The sequence below is a fragment of the Blennius ocellaris genome, assembly GCF_963422515.1.
Source record: "Blennius ocellaris genome assembly, chromosome: 15".
Classification (NCBI taxonomy): domain Eukaryota; kingdom Metazoa; phylum Chordata; class Actinopteri; order Blenniiformes; family Blenniidae; genus Blennius; species Blennius ocellaris.
Genome location: NC_137664.1, coordinates 6,263,054 through 6,289,919, shown reverse-complemented (window position 1 = coordinate 6,289,919; position 26,866 = coordinate 6,263,054). Strand labels below are relative to the sequence as shown.

Sequence of the window (26,866 nt, the reverse complement as noted above, 5' to 3'; positions counted from 1 at the left end):
TCCCAGGCATATTTGCTCATTTATGTACTTTGCGGGGGAGTCCTGCTGAAGCATAAACATGCGGATGTGTTGAAGGTGAGGAAATCCCAGCGCTCAGCTCCAGCAGGAGGGGAAGTAAGACAGGAGCGTGGGAAAGACAGACGGAGGGGAGAGGAGGGATCGCATTGGGAGAGACCCCGATTGCTGAGCAGCCCCCCCCCCACCCCCTGCGGCTCTGTGGTCAACGGGGAAGCACACCTGCGAGAGGCATGGAGTTAACGTGTCGAGTTCCTATAACACCTCAGACCGGGAGGAGAGGTCAGAGTGAAACAAGCGGCGTGAGAGGGAAAGCAATCCCCCCCCCCCCATCTGTCCCCAGGGTCTTTTTGAGCCCAAATACATGCATGGAGCATAATAAAAACACAGCGCAGACCATGTATACAGGAACACATGTGGATCTGGGCGCAGGAAACATCCACGCCTTTGATCTCGGTGCGAGTGGCCACCGTTTCCCCGTGGAAACATCTGTTTATTCAATCTGACTGACGGAGTGCGTGTCAGTCTGCGCTTGAGACGGCGCAGGCGGTGCCCTGGTAGGAGGCGACGGAGTAAAGACTCTGCAGCGGAGGAGAAGGAAGGAGGAGGTCAACAATCTTCTCAGTTTGACCCCACCCCCACGGTATGGCGAGCCCGCAACAAGCGGGTTAAGAGGGTGATGGAAAACAAAAGACAGCCCGATGTGTCACAGCCTGGTCTAGAAGTGGGTGGTCTACGAGGCGAGGGAAGGTTTCCAGCCACCTATCTTCCATACCCACTACAAGATAGAGTGAGGGCCCGTCCACACAAAAATGCATTTTCATGTAAACGCATCATTTTTGACCGATCAGCCACACGGTGCGGCGTTGTAGGAGCCCGAAAACTGGCTTTTTTAAAACAAGGATTCAACAGTGGGGAAATTCTAAAACACGGCTTCAAATTGTCGCATTTGTGGAAACCGATGATGTCATCAAATTGTCAATCATATTGTCATAAACAAGGTGTAGGTGTCCAATGATCAAGAACCAACAGACAAGTAATAAAACTAAAGATTCAAATGAGATTGACTACAATGGAAGATTTATACTAAAAGAAAATTTTCATTGATACAGTGCTGTTCTTTCTTTTTTTTTAAAGTGCTTGCCACTGTTAGGCACATCCATGTATTCACACAAGCCCCTCTGCAAGGTGCTCAACCTCCAACAGAAGCAAATTGGGATTTACTGTCTTGGCCAAGAGCACCTCAACACATGGAGCTGTTAACTGGTGAACTATCTGCTCTACCAACTGAGCCGCAGCCGCTCCATATTGTGTAACGAGAATAAATGTAATAAAAAATTTTTTTAAAGAAAGAGAACACAACAAGGACAAGAAGCCAGAACTCTGAATACTGTATGTGATAAAGTGCACAGAATGTTCCTGTTGTGACTGTTTATCATGCTAAGTCGTTTAAGGTTATGGAGCTTGTTGTCGTCATCCCCGCCCTTCCTCGTTCTTTATAAAATGCAGTTTTTTAGCTTTTGCTTACGACCCTCGCCTGCAATCAAACAGCTTTACTTTAACAGTGGAAAATGTCTTCACTTTTAAATGCATACTGAAAAGGCAAAGTGTTTTTAATTATCAAGGCGGCTCAACCAAATGTAGGATATCAAGTTTTGTTCAGTCGGTTGTTTTTGTAATTTTGGCCTCAGGCCTCAAGGATTGTCATGAAATCTGGGTACAAGGATGGACCTTGCTTCAGTTGACAGTCCTCCTGATTTTTAATCTGAAGATTTCATCATCGGGTTTCATGACGGCGATATCGAGTTTGCTGACCCTTAGACACGCATACCGGAACTAATGAGAGTGCAGCGGTGAAACCACAGAGTGCATTGAATGCAGCCAGGGTGTGTTTTATTGCTTATTAATTTAGGTGTTTTTTTTCTCTCTGTGGTTGAGATATTATGTTGAAATGTTTCATGATTGCAACCTCTTAAGTTAAGTCTCTGCAAATGGATACTGACATGACAAAAAAAACTTAAAGTTGGGTTTTGGAGACAAAGTCAAAAACTGACTATTTGTTGTTAGTTAGTCTTTTTTTTTTTTTTTTATGACTTAAATGTGACCTTGACTTAAGAGCAACCACTAAATGCTGGATCCAAGATCGGCAACAGACTTTAAATGTCAGATATAGTTATGGTTGATAGTTGCTGCTCTCTTTCAGGCATCAGATAAAAGAAAAGAGTTTGGTCTTTTAATTACAGAGAGCAGAAAACTACATTATTAATCTTCTGATAACCAAAGTCATGTTTATATACATGATCTATAACAGCCAATAAAGACTATTTGATGCACACATCACTATCCCCTGAAGCAATCTGAACAATCATTCTTGAATGAAAAGACATTGAGTTTGTTTTAACACAAGACACTAGTAGAAGCTCAAACACACCACAGCAGTAATCATGTTTATTTGATCAATTATCTAAATGGCAAATCCATTATCACAACCACCAAATAACTATCCATATAAACTTTGTAGGGATCAAATCTACAATAAAAAACAGTAACAACACGTGGAATTTAAACACGTAGGCATTTTTTTATACACCAGTAACAGGAGACATGCAAATCTTAACGGTGCAACTTTGCTGAAGTTTGTTTCCTTGTCACATATAATTTTATAAACACAGACTGTAGCATCATCAGCTATGGTGCTCCTTAAAGTCAGTGATCATAAGTTAAAACTTTGTCTTCATTATAAAAACAAAACAAAAAAAAACGATTTTCTGTGTATTTTGGATAGAATTCCTGGATAAATGTCAAGCCTTTTGTTCTGTGACGAGCACATTTCCTAACTGCGAGCTGTTGCGTCCGTTGATATGCTGCCACCATTGTACTGAGAAATCTGAATTTTGGCTTTCAGTCGGAGTTTTGTCTAAATATTAAAAGTGACAGTTCAGTGAACTTGGTCCCTCTGTTAGACAAATCTGCACACATTATGTTTTTGCACACTAAACATTTAATATTTTGAGGTTGTACCAAGCACAATTGGTAGCAAAAATTGCATGTATTTTGGCATTTTTGGTTAAGAAAAATCTTTTCCATTGTTTTGATGGACTGCATGCTTGAGAAAAGATGTGTTTTCCCTGTTGAAACACAGAGCACCTCGAAAACACTGTACTCTAGTAATTCTGTGAGTCACAACGCCATCGCCCTTTAAAGGCACAGCGAAAATGCAATGAAAGTTTGTGGTTTTTCATCAAACTGAAAAAGAAAACTTGCAATTATACCATCGGATTGCCAATCAGCACAACCCTACAATATAGTATTCTATTCATATTACAGTTTGAGATTATTGTAATGATGCTATAATCAAAAGGTCCAGCACTGTTGTCATCACATGAAGTCCATTCTGCAAATCTTTTGAACTGATTATATCGACACAAATAGAAAAACAAAATACAAAAAAAATCCACACACGACCACATTTAGATTGAAGAAAGAATAAAAAGGGTTTTCAATTGTTTTCTAAAAATGTCCAAAGTTTCCGAGCAACAGCTTGAAAAGTATCTACTGTCAAAGCTCTAAAAACAAGCAGCATGATTTATATTGGACCGTGAAATTAGACACAGTGTAAATCTCAAATATTCTAGCATCGTCACAACTGTCTGTCCCCATTCTGTGTAAAATAACCCATGACTTTTCTTTTCTTTTTTTTTCCATTAATTGCCCCTGGTGTGTTAAAATCTCAACAAATAAGGGGCCACATTCTTCACACCTATTTCCTTTGACTGCTGATGGACTGGGAAGCCCTGAGGAGCCCCCCGGCACTTCTCCTCCGTTTCCCACTGTCGGAGAGCTGCAGAGCTTTGGGCCCTGAGGCCCCAGCACTGTCTCCATTATGGCTAACCATTTCCAGCCCCACCTTAGTCCTGAAAAACAGCCCCAGGGTCCGAGGGGGGGGGGGGGGGGTCACAGGAGAAAAGTCCTTCCACTTCAAATCCTATTTTCTGGGCCAGACTCAGGAAATCAGAGGATCTTGCTGAGCTGGGTTGATGGAATTTGGCCCTCTTCTCCTCTCTGGGGCCAAAAGGCATTGTTCTGGCTGTGTTTTGTGCTCGGGGATGAGTGCAGTTTAATCCCAACTTCCCTGTGGTGCTGGCTGACCCCCCCTCCCCACCATCCACTGCAAGCCGAGACCTCGATGGCTGCTTCATCCAAACGGCCCCGGAGGGCAAAAGAAGGGCAGAGCCGCTGCCGCTGAGAGGGCACTCGGGGGCTTAACCCGATACCCCGCTCCAAATCAAAAGTAAGCATGGCCGAGGAGCCCTGGCACCGCACTCCCTCGCTCCAGGTTTCGGATAATAAAAGTATCAAGTGATATCTTCCCTCCTCCTGGGCGCCTGGCAAAACACGGCGCGAGTGGGAAGGCGAGGGACAAACGGGGGGAATGAAAATGAGGATGGGAAGAATAAAGAAAAAAAAAAGGTGGGAAGGTGAGAAATGAAGCGTGCAGCTTTTGTCAAACCGGTTTCAGGAGGAGCGAGTAAAGTGAGACAAGTTAAGTGCTTTCACAAAGAGACTCACACTTCTTATGGTCTGATCTGAATGCTGCAGGTAAAAAAAAACCAAAACTGTTGTGTTCAAAACAAATGAGCTCCGACATCAGCTGAGAAGTCAAACAATTGTATTCTGTTTATGTGAAGCGCAACAAGAGAGGTCGTGAAATTCAGACTAGTTCTGTGTCTTTCACTTGTTTTACGCTCTAAATCCAGAATGATCCCAAAACTAGTTTAAATTTAGAAGCTAAAATTACCCGAGACCAGTTGATCTTCATATAAATACCAAATTAATGAATAGTCTAAGATTTAAAGTCAGCAATTCATCCAGAAGTACTTTGAATCTGAAACCAAATTCCAAATTGATCAAAAACTACTTCAAAATAAGTGAGAAGTTCATCTAAGAGCAGTCTAGTTCTACTGCAAAATGTACTTTTTTTATTTTATTTATAACTAGTCTTAATTCAGTTTAAAACCAAATCATTAAAAAAAATGTTCTAGTATTTATGAGAGATCATAAAAAATTTGCCTTGAAACCAACTTCTTCAACCTCAGAGTTGGTTTTAAAACCACAGTGTAGCCTTGAGTTAAAAACAAAGCTCGTGATTAGTGTCAAACTGTCGTAATATTTGCATTGGTGTGGAGAGTAAAGACAGGGGGGGGGGGGGGGGGGGGGGCGAGTTAAAAAACAAAGTGTGAGATAACAGGAAGCAAAGTGACAAACGATTATTCTGTTTATTATGTTTGCCGGGGGTTTTCCACGTTCAAATGACCTTCACAGGTGGTCCCTGCTCAGTGTCCACCACTCCATTGTTTTCTCCCATTTAGGAAAAACATGCCCCCGTCCTCCATCCTCCATCCTCCATCCTCTATCCTCCTCCCAACCCCCCTAAACGCCCCCAACTTCCTACTCCAGACAGATAAATACACGGGACAGATTTCAAGAGTCAGCGCGCAGGACAATGCCCAGTGAACTTGAAGCTGCTGAAGATGCAGTTCGCGGAAGGTTAGCGGTGCCGAGTGTCGACACAGCTAATGATTTAAAGGAAAGGGCCTCCGACTCGGCCCCATTCAATCAATCACATTGTTTCTCTGTTTGATTTTCCAGAATGTTGCGTTCCAACTGTTTTCCCCCACATGCAGAGAATCAGTATGTTGTCAATGTTTGCAGGAAGAAAAAAAAATCTTTAAACAGCAGTTTAACAGTGAAAAATGTGAAGAATAGTTGTTTTTTCCCCCCCAACTCGTGAAAATCATTTGGATTTTGTTGTTGCAGCTCAAGTGTGAAGATGTACTTGCCGACCTACTGTCACTGTGTGACTTTGACAAGTTATTTTCACTGTTCACGGACTGAAAACACCAGAATCACACACCAATACAACTCAAGTCGCCAGACGTCAGCAGCAGACTTTGGGATTGTGTGGATTTCTTATGAAAATCGAGCCGCTCCCAGTGTGGACGGGCGTCTCCAAATAAAGGCCGAAACTCCATCAATTGTTTGCTAAAACAAATTGAATTAGTGCTCCGATAATGGCACAATAAACCAAATTTAAATACTCTTCAAGCACAAACGATCAGATTCCTGCTTCATTTTGATTCAAATGCAACAAGGCACTGTGGAGAGATCACAGGTTCAGTTTAGGAGCCGAACAGTCTCTACTTTTAACATCAGGCTTAAAAATGTCCTATTTAGTCAAGCTTACAGGTCAGACTGGTGCAGATTGGAACATTTTCTTAGTCAAGCTGCTGTAGGTTCAGACTTTATTGTGCCGAGAGTCGCTGATGTCACCATTACGTTTCACTTACATTCGCTCTCCTCTCTGCACTGCCTTTGTACCTTCCAGCAGTTCGACTTGTTGCTTTCTTGCTCTCCGTCTCTGGCCTCTTCTTTTTCCCTCTTAATATTCCCCCGATCCCAACCAGTACCGCAGAAAAGCAGCCACCTCTGAGTCTGGTTCTGCAGAGGTTTTCCTTCCAGGGAGTTTTTCCTCTCCCCCGTCACTCAAACTATTATGAAATGCGACTTCTTCTGAAGTACTCCACAATTATAAATGGAACATTTTTCTGTTGAGGATTCTTGTTTGAAGCATATTTAGCTGTATTTCCTTGGCAAAGAGTTGTAAGTGTGTGTGTGTGTGTCTGTGTGTGTGTGTGTGTGTGTGTAAGCTGCATTTTTATATGAAGTGACTTCAAATTTGTCGTCGCTTGCTATGATTTGTGTTCTTATGTTATTAAGACCTTCTTGAAAGAGACGTGACATAGCACAGATATTTCTACACATGATCAGTTTGTGCCAGGGTCAAACTAAATGTAAAGTAAATGGGATTTAGAAAAGACATTTCAGAGTCTTTAAATAGGTTAAGTTAGGTAACACCTGCCCAAAACAATGGGGAAAAGCTGCTTTTCCACCACTGCAAGACAAAAGGTGCCGGGAACCACAATACTATCAAAAAGAAAGGCAGGAAACTACATTTCTGTTTGCTTTGTTTGACTCCAAAGGAAAAGCTTTACACTGCAGCCACATGTCAGTGGACTAAAGAGTGTGGAGGAAGTGAACAGACAAACACAGGTGATAAGAAAAGACAACACCGAACTCCTCCTGAGCGCGATCAGGCAGCAGACGCAGAGGCAAGGCGATTCCCTACTTCCAGCCAGATGATGCAACGGCGCTCCCTCCTCGACCTGCGGAACGATGCAGTGATGAGTCCAAATGACTAAAACACACACGTCTCCCGAGGGCAACAGTTCAGCCATTGTTGGCTCCTCCAACAATAACGAGCATCCTTTTCTCGCTGGTATTTTCCATCTAAACCTGAGACGGAGGAGCAGCTGCACCTGGAGAAGCTCCTAAACTGTTTCACATGTTCATAAAAAAAAAAAGAGAGCGAGAGAGACAGAGAGAAAGGGAGAAAAAAAGAAAAGCAGGGGAGAGACGCTGATGTCTGCAAGCCCTCATTTGGGTCCCTGTGGCTCGGTTGCATAACGTTGAACACAACAGGAGACACATTGTGAGGTATTAAGCTTGGAGTGCAAGGTGTAAATTAAAGTACGGCCCGTTCCTAAGATTGCACGTTTAAAGCAACACAGAGATTCTATTACTGAAGTCCCACTGGTTAATAATGAACAATGAAACTGTGTGTTTGTATGGCAGATTTAAGGAGGACAGTTTTCAAAGTCTTTCTTCAGACAAAGCAACACAAAAAAAAAAACAACTGGAAAAACTAAGAGCATTGGATTAATAAAATGTTGCAGTTCCTCTGCTTTAAGTATTTGTATTTATATTATTATATTGTTTGTTTTTTTTAAGTATATATGTGGTAGCCCGAGTTCAGATTACATTGTTTTGTTTCACAATTGAGAAATGGATGATTATTGATAGAACTTTTATTTTATTGATTGAATCTTATCTGAATAAAAAAAGAATTGGAAAACAACTGGGTAAATGTATATTTTTTTTAAAAAAGGAGTAAATATCACTCTTATCCTCATTAGGCGATGAAGAAATCTGTACAGATGTTGTTGCATCTGTTGAGTGATGAAAATTCAATCAGTCGCTGCCAGTTTCACTAATCAAATCATCACAGTATCAATCAGCCAAACCCACCACCGTGTCCCGGCTGTCAGCGGCAGGTCGGCTTTACTCCCGCCTCCAAACCCTGAAGGCCGACATGTTGCACTGTGGATAATTAACTAATGGCCGACCCCTTTCCTTTTACTGGGCTCTGCTGAGGCTTTTCAAAGAAAACCACTCAGCTCTGTTAATGACCCGTCAATAGTTTGACTTAACTGGATGTAACAGAAACGCTAACTCAGGAAGAATGGCAGCAGATTAGATGAAGATTAGGCGGGTCACCAAGTAAAGACTGGGTGGGGGGGGTAGATTTATGCAGATAGATAGTAGAAGGACAGCCAAGGACAGTTTGACTGACAACACACTTAATCCATCACTGATCCGTAGAGGAGCCTCAGGAGACCAAAATGCAGAAACACACTCTCCTTTAAGCTCCACAAGCTGCAAATTATTCATCAAAACATCCATTTGCAACCTTTTTTTGTGGCGTCTTTACCTTTTCCTGGCACAAATGGATCTATCTAGGTCAATAAAGCTAATATTCTCATGAGGCATTAATGGACTCCCAACAAAGTCAATACAACCACTGTAGAGTGCTTTTTGAGGTTAATCCCAACAATACAGCAGACGGCATGTTTCTAGTTTAAAGATCCCTGAGTCGGTGTCATTGAGGAGTTATTCAAGACATTTGGTTTGATTTATGTTTGAAATAGCATCCCTAGATTAAGTCTTTAAAGGCTCTTCAACCGCGTTAGAACTATAAAATACAAGAAATCCGCTCATGATTGGCATTAAAATATATTTTGGATGTCTAACGTACGATCGGGATCGAGATACGAGAGATTTAAATGCATCAAAGACGTTCTGAAGATGGCCTGAATACCTTTGGAGGTATTAGCAGGTACTGTATATTGTGACCCCTTTATTGTGAACAATATTTTTTATAAATCACGTCATCATGGAGATCTTTTGACATCGAAAAGAAAAATGCATATCAACCTCTGAAACTCTCACCACAAGTTGTGCAAGACATAGTATTTCCTAATGGTGCAGTCTGCAATATACCAACGTTATCACAATTAAAGTGGAAATAGCTACACTTAAATGGCTTAATGCTCAGAGAGTGATACCTGAAACCAAATAACAAATATTTTTTGTTGCTATTGTAAAACAGAATAGTTTTCTTAACAAGTACTGATTCATCTAAGTGTTGGTTTTTCATGTTTTTGTAATCATTGGCCTTCTTTTTTTTTTGCTGTTGTTGTCACATGAACTGTCCCAAATCAGAAGTGGGAAGTTCCCAACTGGATTCCCAGCTCCTGGAATGTATTATAAGTGCACTCCACAAGCAAGAAATTTAGCGAGTAATTCAGTTAGTATTTGCTGACAGTGAATAGGATTGATTTTTTGTTCAAGTGAAGATTATTCCCTTGACACCGAGTGCGAAACATTCATGACTGAAATGCTGCAGTGGTCGGCACATATTAGTCAATCAAAAAAAACAAATGCATGTCTTTAATGGAACATGACGATCTCATAAGTAAGTATTACAATGAAGTGAGATTTGACTTTTATGAACTGCGGTCAAACGAGCGGCATTTTTCCTGCATAAAAGCACCGATGAATTGCCAGCCAGTCTCCCTCTAAATCAATGATTTTTCAAACGAGGTGTGTTTAATTCACGCAAACTAACACACGACCGCACACTGCCTGTGATGTAATGTGTTTGTCAGAATCAAACTATATGTGCATTATATAATAGGAAACAGAGATGATGGGACTCCACATTCCTTCCTTTACCACCAGAAGTTCGACGCTCTGAGTTCTGTCCTCGGGAGGACCTCGCAGTGTAAATTCTCACTGGTCGTTTTCCAAATTGCCACAGCTGAAGGGGATTTTCCCCAAGTGCTACAACCCAGCTACTATGCTATGTCCTCTAAAGGGATGCCAGAAAAAAATAATAAAATGCCCCCAACGTGCATTAGACCCGGGAATACCTCTGGGCTGAGGCAGCGCTGGAGGCCCGTGTGTGGAGCTCAGCTGTTGAAGCCTTCCACAGCTGGGGGCAGTCTATTATGTGGGGGCTGTAGGTATGTTCAATGCAGCCAGGCCCACCACAAAAGGGCCTTTCTTATAGTATGCAAGCGCTTTGGGAGCAGGGGGAGCCGGACGGAGGGGAAGCACGCGGGTTGCCATCATTCAGTGGAGCAGTTATGAGAAGGACTTTAACTTGAGATTGGAAACGGGGAGAACCGACTGATTTGGCTCAACGTCGTGGGAAAAAAAAAAAAAAAAAGGTCTTCGTAAATTCCACTTTACAGGTCGCTAATTGTCATCTTTAAAGTGTGTGTTAATCGTCACAAGCTTGGGGAAATTCCCACAGGTTGCCCTCAACTGGAACACAAAAACGTGCACTGCTGCTTTAATTAATGGGCCTTTAAGGGGCAATCACTTGGGCAATAAAAAAAAAGAATACTGCTTTGCACTGATTTACATGGAGAAGAAAAGTCTAAAGTTCAGCATTTACTTGGCTATTTTGACAAATTAAGACGGCCTGTTATGTTATTACAGTTGCTACCCGTCATTGACTCACAATGAAGAAACTGAATGTTTACATGATAATCAGTGGGACAAAGAAAGGACATCTAAAACTGCGACATTTTGCTGTGCAGCACTGCAGACACGGCAGGTTTTTATCGAATTACTTCATAGAAATTGAAAAGTAAAGCATGTGAGGATATGGTTTTGTGATATAATCTAGAATAGATTAAATTAGACTAATAGAAATTTGACTTAAATAAGACTAATTAGATTTTCACACGATAATGAAAAGTATAATAAGACACTTCCTAATTTTTTTGACGAAAACTAAAACAAATTATTTTGCATATCTGTCCAAACATGCATGCCTGCAAAATGTTTGGCTTCACTGTAATGTTTTTTTTTTCCACAGACAAGGGGGAATGCAGCAAACAGGGAAACACCATCAAAAAGGTTGATAATCACTGGACGATGCAAGAGTGGGAATCTTCTTTCATCATTGTGAGGTGTAAGATTTGTAGGCATTTATAAATCTCTTCAACAAGCCTGTTATTAGGAGGGTTTCCTGCACATTGACATTTGACCATTGTGGATAACTCAAGAGAACGTTTTGGCAACAATGTCTTATCATCTAGTCCACTGGAACGGCTCAATCATTTATAATGTCAACAAGTGCTTGATTAACTGAGTGACCGATTTGCATTTTAATCAAGATGAGCTGTGATTTTGCTGCCAAAACCACGACGTTGGCTTCAGCCTAGTGTCTAACAGGGTAATGACAGGGTGACTTTTTGGCTCCTTCCAAGAAAAATACAGAAAAGATAACCACAACTTCAGATACATTGTAATGCAACTATTAAAAAAAACGTCCAAATGTAAGTTGGACACGAAGCAAAGACTACTGATCAAAAGTAACTCAAACGCTTCAGTTGAATGAACAAATGCCTGCGTTTATTCCAAAAGAGAACCAGTAGAAGAGCGTGTAGCGTCGACTAAATCGCGGGTTACTGTTTATCAAGCTGCAAAGCTTCAAGCTGCATCGGACAGTGAGGAAAGACAAGACACCGACCCAAACGTCTCCTCCACTGCAGATCACATCTGTTTTCTATTTATTCCTCCCGTCCTCTCCTCCCCGCTTCGCTCTCTGCATCTGTGGGCAGTAATGAGAGGCATGTGAGGCTGAGCAAAGAGCACGCTCATTAAAATAACCAAGTTGCTCGGGAGCCCCATCCCTCCAGCTAAACTCCACAACACAGGTGTCAGGAAGCGACTGGCGCGCCGCCGCATTCACTCTCCCCAGCGCTCATCACAGCGGCGCAGCGACTCCAGCGGAGCGATTACGAGCAATTGCCGCAGGTAAGCAAATATTTAAAGAGCGAGGAGGATCAGGAGCTTAAAAACGAGGTCTGCGTGATCTCACCTGAACAATCTGATGTGAGAGTCCCACTGTTTACACAACGTGTGTGCAAGAACAGTGAATACTTGTAGATGCATGTTTAACCAGTGCAGAACATCCGTTTCTGCAGTTTGCAACAGCGCAATACATATTGTCAGTGTGCACTGGGTTAAATCTGCAATCTTGAGACTGGAAGTGAATAGAGGCATTACAGCTGCCGCCTATTCATAAAACACGAAACAGGCTGGAGCAACAATGACTTCATCATTGTACTCAACGGGACTTAGAACTGATTGCATATTAACTCACCAGCACACATTTCCCCCACAGCCTTGTTTTGACCAGAAGTACCTGGGACCTTCACTTCCAGTTTCTCCTCCTCAAGAAACTATAAAGGCTGATGATTTTTTTTTCTTTCATTTTACAATGTAGAGTAAAAAGTGCTCGGTCAAACAGTTTTCCAATCCTAAGTACGACCAGGACTGCAGGACCACACCCTAAAAAGTTTGGAATTTTTCAAAAGCACCACCTTAATACACAATGACTTTTTAGACCCTGGTTCCATCAGTTCAAAGGCACAAAGTTCTTGTGACAGTTCATACTACTGTCCCCTATGCATGTCAAGAATGAAGGTCCCAATGTAGGAAATCAATTAGTAATTATACTTTCACGTATTTTATATTATACTGTCGAGGCAGGTTAAGGTTAAAGTTTTGTCAGTAGTAGTTATAGCTGGGTTTATACCAGGTTTGCAGGAATTAATGTAAGTTAATGAACCATCACTGGTTATTTGCTGGGCCGGAAAAATGGGAACATCCTACACTTGTAATATCTATCATAGAGTAGATGCTGGGGGCGTGTCCAATCCTGGCCCTGGAGGATCAATGATCGAATGATGACATCATCATCAAGCTCTAAAAAAAAACCAAAACAATCAGGAGCCCCGTGTTGTAATGAGGTGTGTTTTACCTAAGCAAGCAAACATGACGGCGGCCCTCCAGGACAAGCTAAGGGTCTGCATTACATAAATGACAATGTGCCCTCCAACCCGATTCCTCAACAACAAAAGGGGAACGCGGGTCACTGCGGGGACAAAAGTTGAAGACCCCATAAGGGAAATCAATACATTTCTATGTGACGACATGTTTTAAGGTCAGGCTACGGCTTAGTGAACAGCAGTTATGATTGAGTTTTGTGAAGTCTGCAGGAAATGGTTGTAAGTCAATGCAATGTCCCTGTGAAGCATGGAAACAATGCGGGCGCGTGTGTGTGTGTGTGTGTGTGTGTGTGTGTGTGTGTGTGTGTGTGTGTGTGTGTGTGTGTGTGTGTGTGTGTGTGTGTGTGTGTGTGTGTGTGTGTGTGTCTCACTGGAACATTTTTATAAGGCCAACAAACTGTTGCTGCATCAGCACCGCGGAAACCGCTCAGTGGCAGCGCAGTGGATTCAGTATCATGCATGAGGAACGAGAGGACTAATATTTTTCACTACCGCCGAATCAAATTCAAGTGGCAGACAAAAAAAAAAATCCAACTCAACTCGGGTTTATAATGTGCCAAGAGGAGGTAAAACGCACACACAGACACACAGAGAAGTGGGTAAATAGAAACAATAATTGTTCTCGAGAACAATACTTGTTGCCTGTTCCTGCTCAGCTGGGCGGCTGTACTACATTTGCCACACATTACTTTAGGAGCCAGGGCTGAGACAGAGAGGCTTTGAAAGTCCTGCCAGGAGCTCTTCAAAGAAGGGAGGAAAGAAAAAAATAAATAATAAAAGAACAAAACGTGGGGTTTCTGTTGCCTGTGCAGCTTCCGCTTGGAGTTTGAGTGCGAGCTGTGCCGGCCGACGATGACGGGGAGGCGAAAATAAGGCTGTTCAATGTTCACAACAAGCCTCGTAAAGATAGTTCTCATGTATCTGACCGCTTTGTGAGCGCCGCGCCCTTCAGTGGCACATAATCAAGTCAACTTTATTGACAAGGCGAATTCTTCCTTTTAAAAACATTGCACAGGATTTCGACCAAGAATGTACCTGCGCCCAAAAGCTGAAAATGGTGTGCGCCAAAAAAAAAAATGCAGATTGGCAACACCGTCTGCATGCACTTTCCTTTTATAGGTCACAATCCACCTGGAAGGCAGGTCAGTTCCCGCCGAAATAGAGCGGAATAGTCATGAGGGAGGTGGAGGTCAGGAAAATGGTCTTATTTGGTGATCGACAGCATGATGTCACAGCTGGAAATAGTGTGAGAGCCACAGGGAGATCTATGACTGCAGAGGTGGAGAAGAAGTCTGATCTGGAGGTGGAGGCCAGAGGAGAGTGACATCATGGGGGCCAGAGGAGAGTGACATCATGGGGGCCAGAGGAGAGTGACATCATGGGGGCCGGCCCCCAAGCACAACGCTGGATACCAAAACAGCCCCTAGGTTGTGACGGCTAACGTGAGTGGCAGAGTGATGTCATGCTGAAAGAGCGATTATAAAACTTGCATATCACTGGCTAAAGTCACTCGTCACAAACTAAACATCCTTATTGAAGAGATTTCAATAAAGACGCAGAACTGCACAGCGCAAGATTGAATTCAGTCTGATTCTATAGTCATGACTGTGTAAAACAAAGTGCACTAAAGTGAGTTGATCCTCTAAATATGCTTTAAAATCAAGTTTGGATTTATGCTCTCTTACCCCCGAAAACAAACAATCACTGTGGTCCAGTATAAAAAAGAAAATAAAGTTCAGCTGTAACCTTGGAAATGATACAATCTTTTCCTGAAAATGCAATAATTTTGTTCTGTGTGCGCTAAAAGTTGTGCAATTGTACTCCACATTATCCTTATGATCTGATTTCAAGAGAACATTTATCATCTAAAAATCATTTTTCAATCCATAAAGCGATCATCTCAGACATGAAAATCAATCTTTTTCCAGTGACGTCACGCCGCTAATGTCCAGCTACATCTCCTCTTTTAGCTCTTAAGTCTCCTTGACACAAACACACACACACACACACACAGCCTCCTCTCCTCCACTCAGCACAACCATTCACTGTGTTGTAAAGTGAAAACACAAGGTGTGTTTTACTCCCTGAGGCGCACACTGATTACACCCTCTGCACTAATGCTGCGATTATCCGCATCCATTTTCCCTGTGTGTGTGTGTGTGTGTGTGTGTGTGTGTGTGTGTGTGTGTGTGTGTGTGTGTGTGTGTGTATACACACATGCGATAATGCAATAATGCATGTGTGTATGTGGCCTGCAAGAACCCAGACAAGGATGACATCATTGTCACCAACAGCCTGAATAAAATACTCTGCAACAAAACATGAAATTATGGCCTTTACAGCATAATCCCTCACAAAAATCTGGACAAGATCTGGATATTCAAGTCTAAAGAAAAATCCCTGAATCATATAATATTAGGTGCAACAAGATATTTGAACCACAAACTAAAATATATTTGGTCTGCATTTCTTGCTCTTCTTTCATTGCTCACATGCAGCTTCTTGACTGTGTGACACAGCTTTAACAGGGATTTCAGTTCACAGACAAGCGAAATGTCACTGTGTTTTATAATATATGAGCAGAAATACGGCGTCAATGTAAATCCTTACACACGCGGGCTCACCTATCACCACATATATACTTGTATATAAGTGTTTACATACATGCAAATGCACAGATAAAACACAGTGGTTTAAATTACAGGACCGTGACAGTTCATATTTCAATGAAGCATTGCAATAACTAAAGGGGGTCAGACTGATTTGAAATAGTTTGGGTTTTTTAGGGGGGGGGGGGGTTAACCCTGGATTACCTGGTTTTTACTCACTTTTAGCCACTCTGGTTCTGAACCAGTTTCCTAATCACTCTATAATCCATTTGGCTTGTTTCTTTGTTTTATTCTTTTTCTGGTTTGTTTTTTCTACATGGCTTTAGGCAGTTATCTGGTGCACTTTGTTCTTCAACTTGTCACTTGACTGGCTTCCAATTGTGTTTAGGCCGCCTATAAAACTGTGTTTTGGTTTCACAGCCTGGGTTTAGGTCAGACTATAGAGTTATTGTACTGGTTTAACAGATTCATCACAATTTTAGCAGGTTAACTGATGGTAAGTTGTGTTTAAACTAATTTCTATCTCATATTTTGACCCATTTTTTTGGCATTTGCTCTGTGCTTTTGCCCCACACAGTTTAAAGTAGCCATTATGAGACTTTCAGCATCGGAAACTGAATTGAGGACGTTGAAGGATAAATGAGGAGCTTTAAGTAACAGTTGGTTTGTTAGCTGTGTGTTATTGCAGTTGATGTGGTGAAGTATTCAAGGAAGTCTCTGTCTATATGGCAAAAGACAGGTGTATTAAGTACTCTGTTAATGTGGACAGGAGGGTCATTTCTCCGGAGTGGACGTGAGCCAAGTTTTCCCCAGACAAGTTGACAGACATAATGGGCAAAGGACTTTCTCACACTCACACACACCCATGTACTGTATACTTTCTCCTTCTCACGAGTTTATGTGCACTGCAGCATCGCTCACATTCAATAAACTGTGTACAGTATTATCATGTCTGAGAGACGCGGCGGCATCATCTTTATCGTCTTGCCTCTGCACCAGCGGCGATAAAGATTCACTCTCTCTGTCACGGGACGTCGGCCAGCAGGAATCTGATCTCCCTCTGTCTGCCCGTCTGCAGAAACAAAAGCCCGTGACGGTTTCTTTAATGCGGCCAGCCGTCCTGAGGCGACGATAAGATCACCTCCAGTGTTTACATGATTTGGTTAAGTGCATGCCTTCCCTCTTAAAGCTGCTCCACTTGCGCCTTTGTCGACACGAAAGCAGATTAACTTTAAAATGCTGTTAGGCTGTTGAAACTTTTCGGGCCGCGGAGTGGATTTTCACACGGTTTGCAAAAAAAAAAAGGTCGGCTCACAATTACCTCCAGTGCCACGCACCGCTGAAAATGTGTTTAAATGTGGGTCAGTTGAACACAAGCGAGGAGGAGGAGGAGGAGGAGAAGAAGAAATCATTTAGTTAAAATCCACAACATACAATGTCGCTGCACTAAAGATTTAAAAACCTTCAAGCATGAAAGTCACCTGGTAGAACAGGTGAGTCCTCACCTGCGAGTTATGATCAGGTGTTTACGCCTCCCGAAAGTTTTAATCATTTCAGATTGGGATGGATGTGAGGCTTTTGTCACATTTTTTCCAATCTGTGACTTTGTCGTGAATAGCACTATATGAATATATAGAAGTGCAAATTGTACTTTCTGATGAGTAAAGTGACACAAATGTTACTTGTTTAGTACTACTTAATTACAGTAATGTGAGTCCTTGTATTTTGTTACTTCCACCTCTTTAAAAAAAAAAAAACAAACACAACGAAAAAAAAAAAAAAGGCTGTTTGACAAGATTACTCCTTCTTTATGTGTCTTTAGAGAAGCTGACAGCTGAATGGATGGAGGTCAGGGGCAGCTATTAAAAAAAGTGATACCCCCTCAGACTGAGTGATAGCTGGGGCAGTATGCGGGGTTGTTTGGGCTGAAGCCACTGCGCCGAGATTGATCACAGATGTCTGACCCTGGACCCCGGCAGTTAGCCGTGAAACACAAGCCTTACCTTTTCTTTCTTTGTCTCACTCTGCTCTCTTTGCTCCGTGTCCTTGTCATTCTGGACCCCCCCCCCCCGCTATTGTCTGAGCCTCTTTATGATTCACTTTTCTAATGGCTGTGTTTGCCCTCTCTCACACACAGCCAGCGACAGTGTAATCCCCGCCGTCTTCACATGGCAAATACCACTTAGCTGTGGGGGACGGCCCCGGATGACAACGGCAAACAAAGAAATGCCTCATCGACTGCAAGTATGCATCTTATAGGAAGACTTTGGACAAGTCGAGGAAAAGGTCAGCCGGAACAAAGGCAGCTTAAGAAAAGACAAACTGAAGGAAAGTATTGTCGAGAAACTCTTGTGGAGGGATTGAGAGCGAGCTGACTCTGAACCCGAACCTGGTGTTTGTTTAACCGGAGCCATGTCGGTGCTGACCGTACCTGAAATTGAATGAATCAGGGTGCATCCGATGGTGCGCCTGCAGCTGGGAAAACTAATTCAGTTAGGCTTGTTCATATCGGCTGGTTTAATGTCTGAAGCTCATGGGGAGGAGGGGTGGGGGGGGTAAACTGATAGAAGTCAGAGTCTGATTGTATATTTCCTGTGGTACAAAAAAAATCTACTAATTCACCCACAAAACACTGGGAGGGGATGGAAAAAGAAACCTCGCAACTACCTAATTTCTGTGCCGAAACGCCTTTGTGTGTTGTCCGTGTGGTCCCACAGGTGCTGTAACAGTATCCCAGTGCAGTCTGTCTGAGCAGTCACCCTCACCTGCAGAGTCCTCACTCTACAAATCAATTCACAGCTGCACAGGCCATTAGGCAGACCCCTGCCCAGTGACCGGGGCCTCTCAGCCACAGAGGGATGATAAGTGGAGACATTCAGTCAGTAAGTAGGACTGTTTTACTCCAAATTTGCCCTTTACCTGGAAAAAACACCCACCTATCTCTTCACCGTAAAACGTTTCTGAAAATCCAAAGAGTTACAACTCCGCCCACCCATTTCCTGTACCACATCATCCAACTTGGAGCGCTGAAGAAAATCTCAGCTCGCTATGGATGAAAGGCAGGGTACTTTCGGGACAAATGCAGCTGGGAAGTTTCTAATGCTTGTGTTTGGACCGTGGGAGGAAACCAGAATACTGGAGAGTCCACGCGTGCTCAGGTAGAACATGCAACTTCCACATAGAAATGCCCAAATCAAGGACATTCACGCTCTGGCATATGAGTTGTAACCACATCACCACTGTGGAGCCTTATTAACAAATCTTTACCATAGAATAGTAAAAGCATTATAAGTACCCTCCGTGGTATTTGATGAATGGCGACATCATGGTTCAAGTTTGTCGGGCCAAGCAGACCATTTTTATTTTTGCTCATCATTGCAGAAAAGAATCAATGTCACTATAGACAGCTCAATGCCTTCCCTGGATATCTAATGGTCAGTACAGGACATGACAGGTCAGAACAGTATATTACTGAGATTCTTAATTACAATATTCATGCTCAGGGACTCACAGTGGTGGCCTGTCCGCTGTGAGATTCGGACCTGCGAACTTCCGACCCGCCTCTCTAACCTCGAGGTCACCACTGCCCCAAATAATAAGAAATTATAATAAGTAGTCTAAAATAATAATTAGTTTGGTCCCATCAGTGAGAGATCAAAAGCCAAGCGATTAAAAAATATACCAAAAAAAAAAAAAAAAAAGAAAAATCAGGTAAACAGAGCCTGATCGCCATAGCAACAGTAACAAACAGGGAAAACAAAAGTTTACTTTGAATGCAGCCATTGCTGTGACCAGGATTATTTCAAAGCAGTAACCTGTCTTTAATTTTAGCATGAGTCACTTCTATTAAAACCGGGTCAATCGAGGCGGGATGCAGGCAGGAAGGCACGGCCGTTTGGGCCCACTGAGCTCCTGCGACGAGGGTGCAGCGGTGATAATGACCGGTGAACGCCTGCCAGTCCAAACCAAAATAGGGGTTTCCATGGTGCTTCTGAAACTCGAACTTAAACAGAGAAAAAAATCTGATGTGTGGTTGTGAGTTTCATGGGCTCCGACCAGGAGTTTTTCTCAGCTGTGCGCTGGGATTTACCAGCGAATGTGGGTGAAGGCGGAAGCACTCCTCTGTCTCAGGGTCGACACTGTGACAAGCCTAATCGGGGGAATTTCTAAAAATGAACTGTGACACGACTTCAAATTCCACGAATGAGGACCGTGTTAGACACCCAAAGAAAAAGCAATGGAAGCGTAGATAAACAGATTTACTATCTACCTGCATTCAAGATTACTGTGACCATCTGAGCCATCACGTGCTGCAGATTTTATAATGGTTTTTATCCACATTCCGGTATGTTTTGATTTTTTGAGGGGGAAGCTTTTCAAATTATTTTGGGAAAAAATAAACGTATCTGAAGCCTCCTGTATGTACACTTAAATAAAAACTGCTTGTCCGCAAGTTCATGGTTTATCCAAGCTGTTTGTTAATGTTTCATAAATGTTTCTTCCACATCAGGATAATAGAGCATTTTCCTCAACCAAACAGTGCTGCGAGCTTAACTACTGTATCACATTGATACAAAAGCAGACCGTAGTAAAGGAAGAATAAATAATAAAAAAGAAGCAGCTGCTTATCAGAAGCTAAAGCTGTTCAATTAACTCAGTTGTTTGAAGATTGGTAATTGGCCACTGTAATTATTTACTAATTTTCTCATGAAAATTGTCTAAATACTAGATATTTCAGCTGCCGCAATGTATTTCTGATTAATGAAATTGTGTTGTATTCTGTGCAACGATAACAAACCTTATTCCTCTCTTCTGTCAATAACTTACACGAAACTGGTCGAATATAAAGACAAAAAGCGTGGTTATCATGACGGGCTGGCGATGTTGTGTCTGAGACAGTTGGGGAGGGACTGTTTTTACATTTATCTATTCGAAAAGTCTCAGTTCAGCGGAGGAAGACCGTTGGCCAATATAAAACTCCTGCGGACACAGCAACCCAGAGGAAGCACCGATTTTAAAAGATATTAAAGTAAGAGACTTGATGCGCTTATCCCCGGTATATGAATTGGAACATGAAAAACAAACCACGATTCTTATCTGTGATACAAACACAATACACAATCAAGTGTAAGCTCATTCATATACATAGCTTTTCCATGACCCGAACCAACTGAATAGGCGATACCTCCTTATCGCACCGCACACACAGGCAAGCCGATTGTGGCATCATTAGCATACAGCTGTGAAGCCGAATCCATATCCAAACCCATCTGATACGGCATTCTGCCGGTAAAGGCAAAGAGGAATGGAGGAGAAACTGGGAACCTAAACGGAAGAGTGAACGCGACTGGCCCACTTTAATGAGCCTGCGGTTGCTGAGGGACGAGATAAAGTGCTGGAGGCCACGCAGCTGCAAAAACCCCACCGTCTGTCTGCCGTCCACTCCCCTGAGACTGACCCCCAGCTCGCCACAAAAGGAACAAAAACCCGCTCACAGATTCCTTCTCCTCATTTCACCCAACAGGAGGGTCCCTCCAGCGCCCCCACCTACGAGTCGTTCACCTCTTCGGGATGCCTCTTTCATTCCTGGCCAGAGTAGGGCGAGGGGCTTTGTTATTGTGAGGAGCCCACCATGATGATTTCCCAGTAAACAGGCCGCTGGAGGCCAACGTGCCCCCAAGGAGAGGCTCATCTCCAGGTCGGAGGGGAGGGAACGGGTGAGTGTGGGAGTGTAGAATAGCAGGGGAGACGAGAGAGAGAGAGAGAGAGAGAGAGAGAGAGAGAGAGAGAGAGAGAAGGGTGATTAGCTCCAGCACTGCCTAATCTAATCAGCGTGCATGAATGCCCAGCAGTGCGGCACGAGGGAGGGAGAGGGAGGAGAGGAGGGGCACACGCAGGAGAGCAAGACAATTTTGTCTCGTATCAGAGAGCTGCGGAGGGTCCACGGAGATGAATCGGTGTTTTCGGAGCAAGAACAGAAGCGGGGAGGCCACATGGGAGAGGTCATCACCTTAAAGGATGAGTCTGGTTCATTTCATCCTGCCACACAGTCCATTAAGGTGTCTGAACGAGAGCTGCACGGATGACAAACTTGTGGAGGGCTGGCCTCAATATGTCACCCGTTTTTTTTGTGGGTTTTTTTTTCAATTTGTTCCAGATTACAGCAAGAAAGATCCTTCAAACAATAAAACACACGTTTTATGGAAAATGAAAGACTCAACTCAACGGTTAAAAGTGGAAAAGCTAAAAGTTAGGCTAAAGTTGGTGTCTACGTCACAGAAAATCATCGGGACTTGCTCTGCAGTCTTTGGAAGTTTTCATACTGGTTGCTCTTCCTGCTTTAACCGGGATTTGAACCCAGGTCCTCCCCCCCCCCCCACACTCAAGTTCAAGACAAACCAAACGCTTAAAAGCTAATGTTTGAACACAGTACAAAGCATGAAGGCTCATAGTATAAACTCGCCGCTCTTCTTTTTTACACCCGAGTCACTTTTGTACACTGATTTAAAGTATAAATGCACAAGCTGCAAAGACTTGCTGATGCAACATCACCAGCAGCCTCTGTGAGTTCACTTTGGGACTTTCGGAAAACCTGTAAAAGTCTGGATATAGTTTCCATGAAGTGCTGTTTCAATCATCAGGATATTGCCACGAGCATCCGCGAAAATAAAAGTCTCAAGTTGTCGCACAGACGTTCCAGAACTTGCCGGCACTCGGCCGCGGTGGCGCGTCGGCTCTTTTATGAAGCAGTCAAGTTCAGCTTCTCCTTCGCGAACCCGTAAAAATGGGATTCTGAGAAGAAAATTCTTTTTCGAATAAGAGCGAGGAGAAAGTTCTTCATCAGTGGTAGACGCAGCATCCACCGCCCGTTGGGGGTTTTTTTGTTGTGGGAATGAGCTGAAGTGACATTGTCTAAAGAAGAAATTGAACTTTTGTCTCGCTGCCATGTTTAAAGGCCTTTCAGTTTTCTTATTAAACAAAATAAAAGTCCCAGAAACAAAGGCTCTGGGTTGCGTTCCTCTTCATCTGCGCTGCGCAGACTATGACACAGACTTTTCCAGTACCGGTAAAACAATTCATCTCCAAAGCTGCTCTATTAAACAATGAAAAAAAAGAAGAAAAAAGAAAAAGAAACAAGCTCGGACATGCGGCTGCTTTTAATTCAATGAGAACTTCTTTTTCTCAAAGCTTGGAAACGGAAAACCTTATAACGTAATGTGACCCACTTTGGATTAGTTCAAATTTTAAGGCCGTTTTCCTCGCATTACGTCAATTTTACAACCAAATAAACAATCTTCATGGTAACCAGGCATGTATTAAATTGAATCTGTGATGTATTCGTTTCATTACAGCACTTCCTGGATGCTCCTGTTGAAAAGTTTTATTGAAAGCGCTCGCCCCCGACACAAAATAACACTGTGGGGTGAAATTACGACCGGCGAACAAGCACTGATTGAGAAAACCAGATGTGGGTGTAAACGTTTTAACCCCTACGTACAAGTGCAGCAGTTACAGTAGTCTGAGGAAGCATGGGGCAAATATACCGGCCTTGTTATCTGGGCCATCGACACTCGGAGGATATCCACGGCAGGCTTTACTGTCGCAAACTGTATTCCAGATGTGAGCCCCAGCCAGCTGGAGTCGTCCGGTTTAACCTTTGACACGGGAGCAGCCGTTTAATTAGTGGATTTCACACGCCCTTCACGGCGATACTGCGGACCCAGATTAGGTTTCAAACGCCCACTGATAGCGCGCAGGTCTGATTTCAATCTGGGGGATATTTACACTCGTGGCCACAGAAGTGTTTACACAGGATCGGAACGCCTGGGAGAAGATGTGGATCAAATCCTCCACTGAAAATAGTCCTTCATTCCAGGAGAAATACACTGACCAATCCCATAAACTGCAGCCCGGATCCTGGATTAATGACAAAAAAGCGCTGCCATCAAAGCTCAGGGAAGCACAGAAGGCAGAAGACGTGGTCTGCAGGAACGCATTGGCAGTGAAGCGGTTCTTAGTTTATGTTTTTCTGACGTGCGTTAGAAAAAAAAACTGATTCCATCAAATGCATGAAGCTCCAAGACTTTTTTTTTTCTCATTGCATCTGTGCTATTCTGAGAGAAAACCTTTATTTTTGTGGCCCAAGTAAAAGAAAAAGAGCAACCCTGCCTGGGCTCAAGGTGTTTATTAAAGGGCCCAACACAGAGCCCTGAGGAACCACCAGCTCAAACCACTGGAAACTTTTCACAGCAAAACTCTTTAACGTCAGTCACTCACTTCAGTGATGACCTAAGCATCAAAAAGCACGTGAAACTAAGTCGGGTGCCTTTAAAAATAAAATTGCAATAAAGAGTTGTTAAAGAGTAATTACAGTTTATGAATGACAGCAGCAACAACACCGCAGCATCCAGAATTCACAACATCTGTAGTGTGAGGTGAAACATGACATAGGCGTGTGAACATCCTGCAATGGTCATTACGTTAAAAACAGAAGGGAAAAAAAAGTGTCCACTCTAAAAGCACTGGAAGAAACAACCATTTTCTACTTTCTTGTGGCCTGAGTGAAGGAAAAATAACGTTTCTGCTGGGTCATGCGGCATTTTTAATGGACCCAACACAGAGCCCTGAGGGACCACGTGTGCTGGCACGTCAGCTCAAACCACTGGCAACTTGTCACAGAAAAACTGAATTCAGTCACTCACCGAGTGATGAAATGGGCATAAACATCTGAAGCTACATTTGTTTGACTTTAAATACTAACTTTATGACTGGAAAATACAAGTGTGACCATCCCAGCCCTGCTGAAAAACAGCAGCACAACTAGAAGTTAAAATAATTTAGCATAGAGAAATCTCCAATTTGATATTCTAAAATGTTTTTTGGCTTTTCTTGTTGCCTACACAGAGGAAAAAAAGAATTTGTTCCTGGTCATAAAGGGATTTTAAATGTGTCCCCCCCGAGGAATAAAACATTAATCATCAATTTATTTATTTTTTACAGCAAAACATCAGTCACTTTATTCTTAATACCGGTTTTTATAAGGCTGTTTGTTGTTGTTTGTTACACCTTGATCTTTTTCCTTGACAAAACATCTGACATTGAAGTTACGTGGAAAAAAAAAAAATGCAAAGAAACAGTTTAAGATAATTACAGGCTATAAACACCCACATAGTTGCAGCATTATTTGCACAGCGGAAAAATCTGCAGCAACACAACTTTCTGCAACAATGATGCACACATCCATGACATCGACACAAAAAAAAAATCCATTAATAGTTTCCATTTCAAAAAAAAAAAAAAATTATTTCCACTTTTCTTGTGCCCTCAGTAAAGAAAAAGGAGCATGTCTGCCAGGTCCTGTGGTGACTGTAATGGGCCCAACACGGATCCCTGAGGGACAACAGCAGACGACAGTTGCTGCAGCAAACGCACGGCTCATGACATCCAAAATATGAAGATTGACAGCGTCACGCTCAGTCGTACCGAGATAAAACTTGTATGTATTATTAATTGTTTTTGTAGCCTGAACACAAAGGGACTCTTCCTGAAAGGTGGGGTTGCTTTTTTTTTTTTTTCTTTTTTTTTTTTTAATGGGCCCAATACAGAGCCCTGAGGGACCACTTGCACTGGCACATCATCAGCTCAAACCACTGGCAACTTCACAAAGCAAAACTCAACCCGCCATCTTTAACAGCAGTCACTCGACTCAGTGATGACCTAAGCATCATTAAACATCTGGAACCTCATGTAGCTTTAAATAAAAATCAATCGCAAATAAGTGGCTCGAGATAATTACAGAATAGGAACCGACCACACAACTGCACAGCTGCAGAAAGCACCAACGACACAAGTTTCTGCGACAATATCGCACCCAGAATTCCCAATATCTGCCGTGTCAAGTGAACCACGGTGGCCTCATAGAGAAGAAGTGGGTCCACCCCTTGTGAACATTCAAACAAAACCTAACACAGACCCCCTAAGGGATCACATTCACTTACATCTCATGTGAAACCACCGGTCAAATCTCACAACAAATACTAAATAACCACCTTTAGCATCAGTTATTCACTCAGTGAATACCTGGGTATATTAAACATCTGAAGTTGTGCGTCTTTAAAAACAAAACAAAAAAAACCCTCATGTTTGAGTTTAAATACTTTAATCTACAGAGGTCATTCATGTTGAAAATAGCACCCTCAGGGGTAAACCTTTCTCTTTCAAACACAAACACTGGTTCACATGTGGGGAAACTGGTTCTCAGGTTTACCATTGAAACACCAAACAGGAGAAGAATCAGTGTCACACATTTGTCACCACTGGTGACAGACCCGTCCTCCAAGTCACAAAAGCAGAGCAACCTTAAACCTTCAATACAGCACAACCCTGACACAGAAAATCAGCGTAACGATCAGGTGATTGGAACTGAAGAAGCTCCTGAGTGGATTTGGAAATCAAACTCAGCAGGAAGACAAGGGATCATTGATACTCCTGACATGTGATTTATCATCAGGTGTCATAGATGGTGAAATCTGTGATATTTCACACGATTTCCGAACACGTTTAGAAGTTGTCTTGATAACACTGATTCAATAACGGCACACATTATTAAATCGAACAGGTAATACGACTTAAAATTATAGACTTATTCCATTAAAGCTGCAGCTCATGAGATTGAGGCTAAAGAATGAAATAATCCCTCACTGTTCCTTTTTTGTTTTGGTTAAAAGTCACATTTTGAATTGGCTTGATTTGATGGCAGTGGACCATTGTTGAATTAAAACACTTTCTTTTAAAGCGTTCTTCCCCACAGTAGACAGGCATGTGTTCTTTAAGAGAGTTTCCCTGACAGCAGATTGGGTTCCTAATGTGCTCCACTGCCTGGCAAAGCATCAATCTGCTCGGCTTTTCCTGCCACGAGTTTCCCTTTTAGAGCTCCCGGAGAGAAAATACCACAATGTGGAGACAGTTTGCTGGAAAAGAAAAGAAAAGAAGAAGTCGATGCATCTGCAGCTGAGACTCTATATGAACACTCGGAAGGGAAAACAAAACAAAAAGAGAGATTTCACCTTCGTTTTACTCACGTGTTGGAAATCCTGAGAGTTGAACGTTGTGGATTCACTAACTGGTTTTATTCTTTCTTTCCTCCTCCGTCAGACTCTCCTCATCCTCCTCCACGTTTTTTTTTTCTTTCTCCCG

At 42.7% G+C, this 26,866-nt stretch overlaps 1 protein-coding gene across 1 annotated transcript in view; it reads right to left on the bottom strand.

Annotated features, from left to right (window-relative positions):
- The window catches only part of lhfpl2a (LHFPL tetraspan subfamily member 2a), a 48,473-nt gene extending 21,607 nt beyond the window's left edge, over window positions 1–26,866 (bottom strand). The window contains exon 1 of the mRNA XM_080510151.1: window positions 26,752–26,866. The gene's annotated coding sequence lies outside the window, so the exon portion shown is untranslated. The remainder of the gene's footprint in view (window positions 1–26,751) is intronic.